The sequence below is a fragment of the Mustela erminea genome, chromosome X (assembly GCF_009829155.1).
Source record: "Mustela erminea isolate mMusErm1 chromosome X, mMusErm1.Pri, whole genome shotgun sequence".
NCBI lineage: Eukaryota > Metazoa > Chordata > Mammalia > Carnivora > Mustelidae > Mustela > Mustela erminea.
Window position 1 is genome coordinate 17198106 of NC_045635.1, and position 14383 is coordinate 17212488.

General features: G+C 37.2%; 1 protein-coding gene across 5 annotated transcripts in view; it reads left to right on the forward strand.

The window, feature by feature from the left end:
* CNKSR2 (connector enhancer of kinase suppressor of Ras 2) overlaps positions 1 to 14383 on the forward strand; it is a 281217-nt gene that overhangs the window by 237927 nt on the left and 28907 nt on the right. The window lies entirely within an intron of this gene.

Below are 14383 nucleotides of genomic sequence, written 5' to 3' on the forward strand. Positions count from 1 at the left end.
ACAGACACACGTGCGTGCGCACACACACACTCAACTTCCTTTTCCACCATTAAAAGATTTAAAGGAAAAATTCAGAAGGGTTTTCCAAGAAGAAATTTCAAACAGCACTTCTGTCAAGTCCAAATAGTTGAAAAAACCAGTTTCCCAAAAGCATTTATTTACTTTCTTGGTATGTATATTGATTGCAAAACTCAATTTATGTGAATCAACTCTTAAGAGAGACAAAGCCAATTAAGTAAATCCTCTGACTTGCTGGCATTAAGACTATATTTACTAATTATCAAGTTCTTTACCCAACATCCCTTACCAAGCATCTGTTTCTAATTAATGTTCTACAATGGGCCAGAAACCCAGCTTATTTTTAAGGGAAAGGCTAAAACTCAGTTATTTTACTTAGAAAGAAAATCTAGGTTTGGTTATAAGTCCTGAATGTAAAATTACACCCCCCCCAAAACAATAGTGTTAAAGGGGTAGTATAAAACTGTTTGCATGTCTTTGTTCAAAAACGAAGTTTGGGCCAGTTAGTGCAGATGTCCCAAGCCAATGTTGGTGAAACCACAGTTGCTGGTCTGATCCCACTAGGGCATTAGATTTCTCTTTTTAAAGGATACAAGCAGAATATATCCATCAGCCCATTTTGTGAGAAAACGAGTTTGACTGTGGGATATAGTACTGTAAGTTCTTCATCGTGACTGGAAAACAGCTCAGAGTTCACAGAGGACCAGCACGTCAGGAGCCTCATCCCCATGTTAAGTTTGGCTTATTTAAAATGAGGCTCACTTTGGAGATGATTAACAAGAAAATACAGTAGACCTCCTTTTATGGGATGGATCTTCATTGCATTATTTAACGGGAATTAAATTATATCTTCTACCCTCAAAATATGAGTCTCTTGTAATAAAATTCATATGTTAATGCAGTTTCCACGTGAAATATATTTTAGCCATATTCTCCACAAGGAGCTTTACAGAAGGTATACTATTGGTGCAGGAAATGGTAATTACCATCTGTTACCTGTCATGGCTTCCCAGCATTCACATTTATCAGAGATTATGGAAGAGTCTGGTGGAAGAAATACCTAGGAGCCACGTTAGGCCTCTGTGGGACTTCTGGCAAGGATGATAATACATTTTTACCAGTACGATGTTTACCAAAATTAGTACCTTGTTTTCTAAAATTTAAAGCTGAGTTAGAAACTGCGTTTCGACAGTCATCAGGTGCTACACGGTGGCTCTAACTATGTGAGGTTTGTTCAGTATTGTACAAACAGAGCAGGGAAAATACCTTTATCTCTATTTTAAAATAAATTGTGTTGACATTTGCACAGCCCTCTGGACTAGAGAATTCTGTTCAGAAAACATCTCATAGCCGCAGGTAGAAGTCATTGATGCTATCTTTTTCGCTTAAGCCACTTACTCCCCAGTTCCTCCTGGCCACGAGTGAGGGAGTACTGGAGAGGAGAAGCCATATCCTCGGGCCTGAAAGACAAACCTGGGCCCACAGAGCATACATAGTTAGATGGCTTTCAAGTTTGCTCTTCCAGTGTCTCTTTTTGGCTGTTTGTTGATTGGATACATTTCTACCATATAGATGCACTCCTAAGTTGGTGGATTTTTTCCTTCAGTTTCCCAAATGAGTCAAGTGAGGAGTTATCCAATATTATCCATCTCTTTCAGGGGCTCTTTTTCTGTGGAATAATTGGGATAAGGCCAAACAACCGTAGGAAGTGTGTCCATAAATCTAGTACTGCACATTTTGCTTTTTAATTCAATGTCGTGTGGCAGCTAATGCTATTTCAGTCGGATCTGCTTCACTAGAGGTGGCTATGCATTGTCGTTCAGGACCCCATTTCTTTCTGGACATTTCCCCCCAGATCTTGCTGCTTGATGTGTCAGTGTTCTTCAGACCATTCTCAGCAGAGCAGTGCGTTTCATGGTCACCTAGTAGATGTTTTTTACTTAACGGAATGTATGTTTGCCTTCCTAACGATCGACTTTCTGCATTACTGTTTTTGACATTTAGGGATGTTCGACTCGATGAACACACAATTTGAGAAACATCAGTTTTACAATCAGTGCTTTCAAAAGAATTTTTAAGGTCTAGTTAAGGGGTGTCGTGTTTGTGACTGCCCTGGGTCGACCATTAGGAGCAAGTATTCCAGGCTTCTTATCCAAATTGAGCTACTGGGTGTTCTATTAGAAGAGCCCAAATTATAGGCACGAAAGAAGCTGTGGCCACGCCATCAGACCTGAGAGCACTCGCTCTGCCGCCGACAGCTTTGCCAGCATCTGTGCTTGTTATAGTCGAGGCCCCACAGTGGTGTGTTACTGTAAACCGGCCTGCTCGAGGCCAGCATTTGGTTTGACCTACTGAAGTGAACTTGCAGTAATCCAGTACAGACCTGCAGGGGAAATAAGTTTTGTGTCTCTAGGTCCAAATATTTTTTCTCAGTTTACCAAGAAATTAAAAGTAGAAAGCGTCAGGCAAGTGGGCAGGAGTAATAGAATAAAATGTGAAAATATAGCCTGTCTTCTGCTTTACAGATGAAGAACTATGTCATTAACCAAACTCCTGTCTTATCATTTATGTTTACTTTAACTTTACATAGTATGATGTATATTATATAGTGCTCACAAGTTTACAAAGCAGTCTAAAAAGCAAGATGTACCTAAATCGGTGACTTAGATTTTTTTTTCAATTTCCCTTCTTATGAGGTATAAATTCAGCCTCCCTTAGGACAGTCTTCAATCTGTGTTCTCATGGTTGGACTATGTTTTCTCTTATTTTGAAATTCAATCATTTAACTGAATCATACTATGATTTTGCACAGGCTGAACTCATTTTGGTGTAAAATGGATGATTTTAAAAGTACACAGATGAGACCTGTCTTGTTTTCCTTTGACTGAAATTCAGCTTGCATATTAATTATCCTGACCTACTTCACTGGCATTTGGGAGAAGACAAGTAATTTCCTATTATCCCAATTAGCAGTTTCAAAGCTTACTGAGATGTGGGCCTTCTAATACCTCAGTTAAATTAAATAATAAATTATGTCTGCCTATGCAACCTCCATGGAATATAAATCATAAAAGTTGGACAAAATATAAAAATATACTTCATTCAGAAATCATCTGCCACAACACTGAAATACTGTTTTGGTTAATGCAGTTTGAAGTCTACTTGGAATGGCTCTTTTCTTAAACTATCTAGTATACTGGACAGTTTAGATGAAGCTTTTCAAAAGCTTTATCCTTTTAGTCCTGCTGATTTCCCTCTTTACTAGCCGTACATTCTCAGTGCTTCCATGTACTTGATGAAGTTATAATGTGCTCTTTTTCATTGTCTTAGAGATAAACTACCAGTATTCTCACTTAATCTACACAGTTATTAGCTTGCTCTTAGAAATCTAAAGCAAGGGTGCCTGGGTGGCTCAGTTGGTTAAGTGACTGCCTTCCGCTCAGGTCATGATCCTGGAGTCCTGGGATCGAGTCCCACATCAGACTCCCTGCTCAGCAGGGAGTCTGCTTCTCCCGCTGTTCTCTCTCCTCTCATGCTCGCGCGCTCTCTCTCTCTCTCTCTCTTTCTCTCTCAAATTAATAAATAAAATCATTAAAAAAAAAGAAAGAAATCTAAAGCAAAACCCCGGGTGTTTTTGGTTTTATTTTTGTTTTTTCCAGAGGTGAAGGGCAGATAAAATCTGTCAGCTTGTAGCTACAGTGCACATTAGGTTACCTGGCCAAGATATTGACTAATGCTTCCAAAGTGGGGTTTTCTAAGAAATGTATTTTTAAGTAATTTTTTTAATCTAAACCTCCTTTGTACAGCATTGGTAAGTTAAGAGCATGTAAAATATGCAGCTCAATGGCCTAATATCTTGAATTATTGAGGCAGAGAGGATGGATAATGACTACCAATACATGGCAGAAGAAGATAGATTAATCCTCTTCAATCATTTTAAGGGTCCTAGAGTAATTTCCTGAAGAGTCTCTAAAAGCTATGAATTTTTATTTTTAAGAACATCCAGGTACAAAGTATGTGGGCAAGGGGAAGATATTCCTAGAATATGAAACTGCATAAAAGGAAAAGAGAAGCAAGTTGAAAATAAAAGTGTTACAGCACATTTTACTGTTTTATTGATTGTTGAGATCAATTATACACAAAGAATTTAGAAGGGCATAATCACCACTAATATCTTCAGTTACAGTTCAGGAAAAGCTATATGAGGAATATGAATAAAAAGACATGTGTTAAAATCAGAGGAAAAAATAGCAGAGAACCCTAAATACGGCACTTCTGTGAAGTTTAAGGGCATTATGCTTGGCTTGTTATGTAACAAGTATATATAAAGAACACAGAAAAATCTAGAAAGTATTAAACAAATATTCTCTTAGTACCATATTTTCTTGAAGATTAGATATAGAGTCTAACTAAAATGCTGATACTGGTTATAGTTTGGATTTGTAATGACACCTCACTCAGCTGTTGACTTAAATGATGAGGAAAATTTATTATAATCGAGAAGTTCAGAGGTGGGTTGATCTGGAGTGAATTTTGTGGCTCTACCGTGTCAGGCCTCTCAGTTAATTTTCTGTAATGCCAATAGCTCTAGGCATCACTTCTTTATAAGACAGCACGAGAGCCAAAGACCAGCATGTGGGGCACCCTAACTTCAGTCCTCTTTGTAAGATCAAGGAAAAATTTTCCTAGATCCTTCCAGCAGACTTAACTCCCTATTGCATTGGCCAGAGTTGCATCATACACCCCAAGAGCAAGGGAAATGAAATAACTATGAGTAGTTGAGACTAAGCTTGATTTGTTTTTAAGGTCATAAAGAAAAAAATGTACCAAAATGCTTGTCATTACTATCCATATGAGCCTCTCCACTGTTACATATGTTACATCTGCAAACAAGTTTGTTTAAGTAGGGTGGCACTCTTTTAATGTGTGTGTGTCTGTGTGTGTATGTGTGTGTGTGTGTGTATGCAAACATATACCCCAGATCACATCACATCATTTAAGTCTTGGCACTAACGAAAGGTTTCATATCTAAAAGGGGATACATATTATGTAAACCTGAAAATACAGCAAGTTAGATGGAATTATTGTTGACTTTTGAAATGAATAAGCATATTTTCCTATAAACACTAAGTGATCGGAACTTAGAATACAGTCTCTGAACATATTTCTCAGTTAAAATCCTTGCTTTGTCACTCTACCACTTGTAAGTGGTATGATGGATCAAGTTATTTCACACCTTCTTCATGTGTACATCATGTAGTAGCAGTACCCGAGGTTTTATATGGATCAAATGAGGCAACGGTAGAAAGCACTTAGTTTCCATATCTGACACACTGTAAGCCTTGAAATAAATTTTTATAATTGTGTAATTTATATAGATTTTATGCATATTTGGATTTAGGCAATAAGGGCAATTATATTACTTAAATAGTGAATTAATCCTGGCAAACCTCGGTAAATAACATTTACCTGACTGCGTGCCCTGACTTTGTTCAGTTCCAGTTATTGAGTTGAGCCATATGAATTGCTGTTTTTAGGGGGTCAAAATGATGAAATATCAGCGATTTTGTACATTTCACCATAATACATTAGCCATATCCTAGGAGCTAAAATAGAACTGTCCCTCACTTTACATTCTTATCACTCACTATTCCTTTCCTTTTTGACTTTGGACATTTGGGAACCCAAAAGAAAACTTGTATCCCAAATAGCAATAACTGTATATCTATTTACTGAAATACGAGTTTATAGATGCCATGCGGGTCTCAGTACACATATTTTCCCCTCAGAGGGTTCTACTCTGACAACCCATTCTGACCCAGAGGACCCCCTCACCACCATAACCACCACCATTCATTCTCTGAAATATTGCCCCCTCTTTTATAATCTTCACAGCTTTATCACTCTGAGTATAATATCAAATATTATTCACTGATTTATTTTCCATCTCCACCCACCAGAATATAAGTTTCTGAAGAGCAGAGATTTTATTCCTGTTTTGTACACCTGGTGCCTAAAATGATATATGGCCCCTGGTAGTCCAGACACTATTGGATGAATGAGTGAATGAATAAATAATAGCTAACCCCTTATGTCACCACTTTTTTCCCATTTTATTACATAATAGTAATATGATTCACTGAAGTTAATGTTTTATCCATTGTGTGACATAAAACAGGAATAAAACCATTGCAGAATCCTTCATGTTGGGTATTTTGTAAAGAGAAGGCCAATACTGCATGGCCGGCATAGCCTCTTCACGCTGGACACCACAAAGCTGGGGTGCGAATAACTAGAATTACTGCTCTTTGTGTTATGGCTCACTGAGAGTAACCTTCTCTACTACTGAAACCCTACCCTCCCAATTTAATCCCATTTCAAAGATGAAGGCCACAAGAATAGGACATGTGAGAGAACCAGTTCGTGGTTGGAAACCAGATCTTCCAGCACCCCTGGGCCGTTGTTTTCCTCCCAAAATCTACTGTCTGCCAAGACAGACTGGCTCCCTGGGTGGATGAAGCCTGTTTCATCCTGTTTCCTTTGTAAAATAGTGGCTACTGCAACTTGTACTTGAGTGAATAGCCAATAGGCCTGCATTCGCCAGAAAAACAATCTCATGAATGTTACTAAGCCAGGGAGCCAGATTTAAATGGCAAAATAATGGATTTTCGATGCTACAGTGTCACACCAGCAGAGGATGTGGGCAGATAAGAACTGAAGTTCACATAAAAGAATGACGGTCCCTTGCCAGTGTAGGTAAGACAAGCTAGGATTTACAGTTTCGCTTGCTACTAGTTTCACGCATCAGGAAAGCAAACTGCTTTTTGTCAGGTCAGTCATGTCATATTGTCAGGTTCTCAAGTAGAATAATTTCTAGCTTATTTTATGAGAATGTGTCCTAAGTTCAATGCCCTTTACCTTGGCCACCCTTGCCAGAGAAACCTGAAGACCCAAAAGCTTCCCTTTCTTCGGTTTGCATGATATGATCTCCCTCCTATGCTTACCAACTACTGCAAGATGGTGGATAAAGACATAACGGGATTGCACCAAAAAATGTAGCTTGGAAGTTTCTCAGTTTCCCCATGTTTTTCATTTATTCTTTTAATTGAAAAGTAATAACTTGTTTATTGCTAAGTAAATAAAACAATGGTAAAAATAAAAAAAACAACCCACTCTCCTCACACTCCAGAGGTAACCTTTGTTCAAAGTTAAGGTTTTAAAAATTCATTCTTCTATGAATTTGTTTTCTTTCTGTATCTTTTTCCTGTAACTCAGGTAATTTTTCCTCAGAAACTCTTTTGATAATGACCATAGTTTATAATAGAAGCAACAGTCTTGTGACAAAACTTCCATGCCGCCTCAGAACCTGGCCCCATCCCAGCATGTCCCCCTAGAAAATGCAGCAGTTACTTGTTGACCTTTTCAAAAACGATGGGAGGAGAAATGTGAGAAGAAATGACAATAGCTTCATGTGCACACTTACACACTCTGATACACATCCCCATCCTCATGTATCAGAAGCTCATGGCCAACCTGCCTAATGTCTTGGTGCCATAAGACCTTGGCCCGGCCTTCTTAAGGGAGGTCTTCCAGTAATGTCATCTGACCCCAAAACACTGCTGAAAACAGCTAAGCCAGAGACAGCTAGGTAAAAAGCATAGCAAGTCTAGCCTCTGAAAACTAGAATTTAGAACTCAAGAGATGAGCTTCAGAACCACTGTACCTGGTGGTCAGAGTTTACCTATAGCTTCTGGTTTTAAGTTAGAAAATACTTACAAAATATTGAAATACTTATGAAATATTAAAATACTATATAACCCTTCTACTAAATCATCTTCCTATTTTTCCCAGTGTTCTCACCACCTCCCTTCTTCTGGCCTTTCTTATGTTGGGCCATTGGCACATCTTAGTGCTAATAGTTGGTCTTCCATAGCTCTATCTGTTATACTCTGAAACTTTTCCTTTAATGGAAAAATATTCTTATTATGCCATTCAATAAGGGGGAAAGTGCCTATTACTATATATTTTAAATACAGAAGTTGGTCATAAAAAAGTATTTTAATATTTAAACCTCATGCTTGATAACTTCTAGAAGGTTCTTACCTCAGGAATGTAATATGACAATTTCATATGCACGTGTTTCTATTACGAGCACAAAGTATGCCAATGAAATCAGCTTTGAGTTATTTCACTGAAGTTGTACAATACTTGAAAATAAGAATGACAGTTACTGGGATACATGGGTGACTCAGTCGGTTAAGTGTTTGCCTTCGGCTCAGGTCATAATCCCAGGGTCCTGGGATAGAGTCCCATATCGGGCTCCCAGCTCTGCGGGGAGCCTGCTTCTCCCTCTGCCTGCTACTCCCCCTGTTTGAGCTTGCTCACTCTTTCTCTCTTTCTGACAAATAAATAAATAAAATCTTTTTAAAAAAAGAATGACAGTTAGTAAACTCATGGATTCAGTTCAGAGCTACAAATTCTTTAACTTTCTTAGTCATTGATCCCCTAACATTTCATTATCTAGATTTAGCTTACTAAAATGTAAACTAAGCCTCCATCTTGTTCTTTTGGTTTGCTGTAGCAATACGTAGTCTCTTTAGTTCTAAGCATGTGTTCATTTATTCCTATTCACTTATTTGACATTTATTGTTTGTTTACTACATACCAGGTAGTTTATTAAGAGTGTATCTTCCATAGCTCTTCATATGTCTACTTACAACAAAAATTAGTGCATTGTCTTCGAGAAATAAGAAAGGTCTTTCTGATAACATGAAACAGAATAAACAATTAAAAGTTTGTAGCATCTTTATTGTCTTGTACCAGTCACTTTCCCAAGTAACCAAATAATAACTTTTAAAAATTATTCTTTGAGAGATGGCATATATTCTGTGTTCATGTTAAGGTACTTATCACTTACACAGAATTAATAAAACTGCTTGGAATCAGATCAGATCACTTCTAAAGCGATTTCATCTTTGGCTCATTCCTTAGACATTATGGTTGGGACACTTGCATTCCAGTTGCCCAACTATACTGACAAACACAAATCAGATGTCCAACAATCCTCACTGATTTGTACTATGCACCTAGGAAGCATCTTCTCAGTCATCAAAGGAATACTGATCTATGGTCAGTATAATATGATAGTGGCCCTAATACTCTACTGGCATAGTAATATACTGACCATAGATTAATATTCCTTTCATGACTGAGAAGATGCTTCTTAATTTTACAGCACAACTAACATGGAGTTGAATTATCAGAAAAACCTACCACTGTTAGAAGAGTGCCAAATACAGAAAATCATATTGTATTTCGATTCCCTATTTTAGGGAAACTTGAACCTTAGCATTTTAAACTGTTTTTCACTTTCTTCCACATTTATAACCCCCTATCTTCCACGGTTTTGAATGTGATATTTTTATTGTGCTATTTCTTTTCTGGTAAATCATTCATAGAATATTTTCACTTCATGCCTAAGATCTATTCATTTAAGACCTCCAAATTTTCTCATCCACGACTTTATTGGCTTCCTTAGCTACAATTTTTTTCCTTTAATTATTGTTGTGGTTTTTGTTGTCCTAATTTAGAGTCTATTCTGGAAGTTAGAAAATGGAAATTCTTTTTTTTTTTTTTATTTCCAGCATAACAGTATTCATTATTTTTGCACCACACCCCGTGCTCCATGCAATCCGTGCCCTCTATAATACCCACCACCTGGTACCCCAACCTCCCACCCCCCGTCCCTTCAAAACCCTCAGATTGTTTTTCAGAGTCCATAGTCTCTCATGGTTCACCTCCCCTTCCAATTTCCCCCAACTCCCTTCTCCACTCTAAGTCCCCATGTCCTCCATGCTATTTGTTATGCTCCACAAATAAGTGAAATAAGTCAAGTAGAAAATGGAAATTCTAAAACAGTCATTCACTTTAGGATTCTTGGTGAGAGAAAATAGCCCACAACTTGATATCACTGAACTTAAATTTTATACCTTTTACCTTGAGCATCTCTGCTGTTTTCTCCTTGTTCTTTAACAATGCCAATACACAGGGGGTTTTTTTCATGCCTTTTCTAAAAAGAATAGGGAGGAGGGCCGCCTGGAATCACTGTGGCTTTAACACAACCCTTCTGCCAACTCTGACAGTAAGCCCCACCCCTCACTTTGTACTCTATTGTCGACTTACACCGTATGTATTTGCTGGGCAGCCATCTCTTGATTTAGCATCCTGGGTTCTAAGACTCTTTTAGTAACATAATTGGAAGGAGTTTTGCCCCGGCACTGGAGGTGGGAAAGATGTTTACCATTCCAAAGATAATTCTGTACAAATGCTGAAGATCTTTGCTGAATAATTAAGTGAAAAGTTTGGCTTTACTTTGAATGCTTCTTTAAATTTGTAACAACTTTGTGGACATTTTCTGAGTATGTGCTACCGCGAATAGTGTCTCTGTGGTTAATACTATAGAACTCATTTTAAATGCTTTATGTTAAGGTAAAGAATTCATTTAATAGATAAATTGGTTTGTGGTTTTTTTGTTGGTTTTTTTTTTTACTAGAGAAGGCATATGACGTGTGCCATGCTATATGTAAATATGCAGAAAAACTAGCCATCTCAACATAGAACTTAGACTTTGAAATATTCATCTTCCCACTTCATACAGAAATACTCTTTATACACTTGAAAAGTTGTTATTGAGACTCTGCTTGGATATTTCAGGCACTCAGAGCTTACTGCTCCCAGGCAGGGCACTCATGTTGGACAGCCGTAATGAAAAATTCTCCCTTGTATTGATACTGAAAGCTGACTTTCTCCAAATTTTCCACTCACAGATCTTGACATCACAACTTAGAGAACTACAGATCAAGTATGTAAATGGCTGACATGTGGAAAAGGGCTAAGACAGTCTTTGAAGTTTCAGAAGGCATAGTAGGTACAAGGTACAGAGGAGCTTTTTGATTGATATGAGGAGGAAATGTTCCAATGGTTGCACTTGCCCGTGAATGGAATAAGTGATCTTGTCAAGTTGGTGGGCTCCCCATTACTTAGTGTTTAAGAGTGGGCTGAGGAACCAGCTACCAGTCAGGGCTTCCCAAGCTAATTAGGACACTTGAACCTGATGGTTTCTTCGATCTCTAAAGTTTCATGGATCTCTTCAGCATAATGGCATTGCTTTTGCTCTCACCATAGTGCCCTGTACATTGTACATGTCCAAAACTATACAGTGGAATTTTATTATCTAAGATATTTTGTGTTGTTTCATCTCAGAACTGAATGTATATAACCACCTTAACTTTATGACGAATCATAGATAATTCAGTGTCCTGATGACCTTCTTCTGTATGCCTTGTTTCTTTTTAGTGTCCCCACGCCAAGTGCACTGGAACTATTACAGTACTTTATTCATAAGGATATCATGTGAAATTTCATCATATGCAGAACACGCTCACTGCCCTTGGCTTTCCTCTTGTCTCCCAAACTAGAGATACTGTCCAGAAAGGAAAAGCGAGTTTAAAATGCTCCATTTGTGTTGAATCCACATTGCTCCTTCCATTGAAATTTAAAAATGAAACTCCTCCCAATCATACTATATTCTAAAATGTTTCCATGTATCTCTATCAGATCTATCATTTTGTTCTCTGTAGAATCCAGGCTGGGTTTGGTTTGTTGGATAGGAGAACTCTCTTTAAGCAATAAATTTTGAGGGATTCTGAGAATGGCCCTGAGGTAATTTCCAAAAAGTTTGTTCAGTTCCTAAAATTTTTCTGCTGGTTCAAAGAGACCACAAAGTGGGTCTTAGTAGTCTCTTACCTTGAGAAGCACTTCTTTCTTTAAATTTCCTAGTACAGAGACTTTTTCCCATGTAGGAAAAGCGTAAAGTATGTTTGAAGCCAGATGTTTCTACTTTCTTATGTCATTTATTTTTTCTTATTTTTTTTAAACTCTGTCTCCAGTTTTTTCAGAAGCCTCAGCTGAACATTTGTCTTCCTTACACTCTTCTTATAAGGAATCAGTATTTTCTGTTTTTTCATTTCTAGTAGCCTCCTCTTCCCTCTTTTATAGAGATCCTCCATCTGTAGTTTTTTCTAAGGAATCTCCTTGTAACTACCTTGACTTCAGATGCAACTCCTTTCCCTCTCTTATTGGAACAGTTTACATTTGTATTGCTGGAATTCCATTTTTTTAAACTACAGACCATTGAAAACTCATATTTATCTAAAGTTTTAAAATAATATTTGTTATCATCTAGGAAATAGTATGTGTTTTCTCTCCTCACCACTAGAAAAACAGAAGCAAGGGACGCCTGGGTGGTCAGTTGCTTAAGTGTCTGTCTTCAGCTCAGGTCGTGATATCAGGGTCCTGGGATCAAGCCCTGTTCAGTGGGGAGTGTGTTTCTCCCTCTCCCTCTGCCCCTGCTCATCCTCTCTCTCTCTCTCTCTCTCTCTCTTCTCCTCCCTCCCCCGCTCTCAAATAAATAAATAAAATATTTTTTAAAAAAGAAAAAGAAAAACCCCAAAATTCTAGGTCTTCTTCTAGTCCCCTGCATGTCTCAAGTACCGCTTAGTTCTTCCCTGTGGTTCAGTGTTAGATCCCAAATACATTTTACTCATGTCTTTATATTTTTGATTCATGAAATAATCAGGGTTTTATGCATGTAGCAATTACTTATGTGTATTCATCTCATTTTAATGCATTCCTCTTATAGTTAGTATATTGGTGACAAGCAAAAATATTAGAGCTTACATAATATCATTTGTTTTTTCCTTTTCAGAAAGTTTCATACTGACCCACCAGCTTTTATTCTGCAAATAAGGGGGAAAGTAGATATAAAAATCAGGTGACCTCATTACAACCTTTGCAGAATTTTTAATCCTTTGTTGTTACATTCCTCAGCTTATACCTGAATGTCTCAACATAGAGTATTAGAACCATACAGACCTTGGCTGTCTACAAAAGTTAGTAAAAGTAAAGAAATCAGAATAACAGAGATTTCTACTAACTTACTGTTTTAGACCAGAGTCCTATCCCTGATCAACCATATTTCTTGGTCAACTGAATTCAGTCTTTCCTAAGAATTGTCATTTCTACATTGTAACCCAACTCACATCCCCTATAGCTTCAAATTATAGAAACAAGTTACATTCACACCTCTTCATGTTAAGCTCTTTTTATAAAACAGTAAAGTGTTGGTAGCAAAAAACTACACTATCAGTCTCTGCTGTAAAAAGATTATTGGGTGACATTTGAATATTTCTGTTTATTAGATTACTTGCTGTAGTGGTCCAGTGCTAGATATGTGCTGCCTGTGTATAAAGGACAAGGTTATTTCTTGAAGGTGATCTCTTTGTTATGGTTTTTAGAGAATACATGGTAAGAGTTTATAGCGAGTGATTTAATGAAAAGTAATGTTGTTCCATTGTCCATGTTCCTTGAAATTTTTACACAAAGCCAGAGCTGTATCTCCCAACTGAATAATTAACATAGCTGATAGTAAAAACAAAAGAACTAGATTTAGCCCTTCAAAAATTACATGCCTATAGTTCATTGATCATGTGTATACTAAACAAGGTTTATAGCCTGTTCTTCATTGTTATGGAACCAAGACTAAATACAACTATTTTAGGGATTTATAGCTTACAAAAGTACTGTGTATACCATTGGAAGAAGAAAGACATAGGTGTCCAAGAATTGGTTTCTTATAAATTGTAATATGGAGAATGAAAAAGAGAATGGAATAACTTTTCCTCTATAATTCTAGCCAAAATTTAGCAATTCCACCTATTAAATTGAGCAGTGCATTTATTAGTAACTTTCAGGTTTTTAGAGTTTAATAAACACACCCCAACAGTGATCATGAAGGAGCCAAATTACACAAGTGCCCCACTGTTTAAACATCAGTAATATTTCTGCTGGTGATATCAAATCATAGTGTTCAATTTATGAAATGTGTGAAGAAGTTCTATGCATTACTGATATTCAGAAATATCTTCTTAGTATATTGAGATGATTAACAACAAAGCAGGAGTTTTAAGCCAGTTAAACTACTTTCACAAAATGCAGAGCTGTTCTATTTCACTGTGTGTCTTAAGTTTAAAAGAGAAAGGAAAAGAAGGAAAAAAGACATAATGCAGTTTGTTTTACTTGACAGTCATCGAAAACCTACTAAACAGGGCTTGGTTAACATCCCAATGGTGAATCATAAAAGCAGTCATAAACCAGATGTTTTTAACACAGCATATATCTGACCAATGACTAAAAATTCCAGAACACTTTATTATATTCGCAATTTTTAGCAGAGTTATAATGATGAGTATTGTGCCTATAAAGTTATAATTCTTATGGCTAAAGAATGGGAGCAATCTGGAGTCTT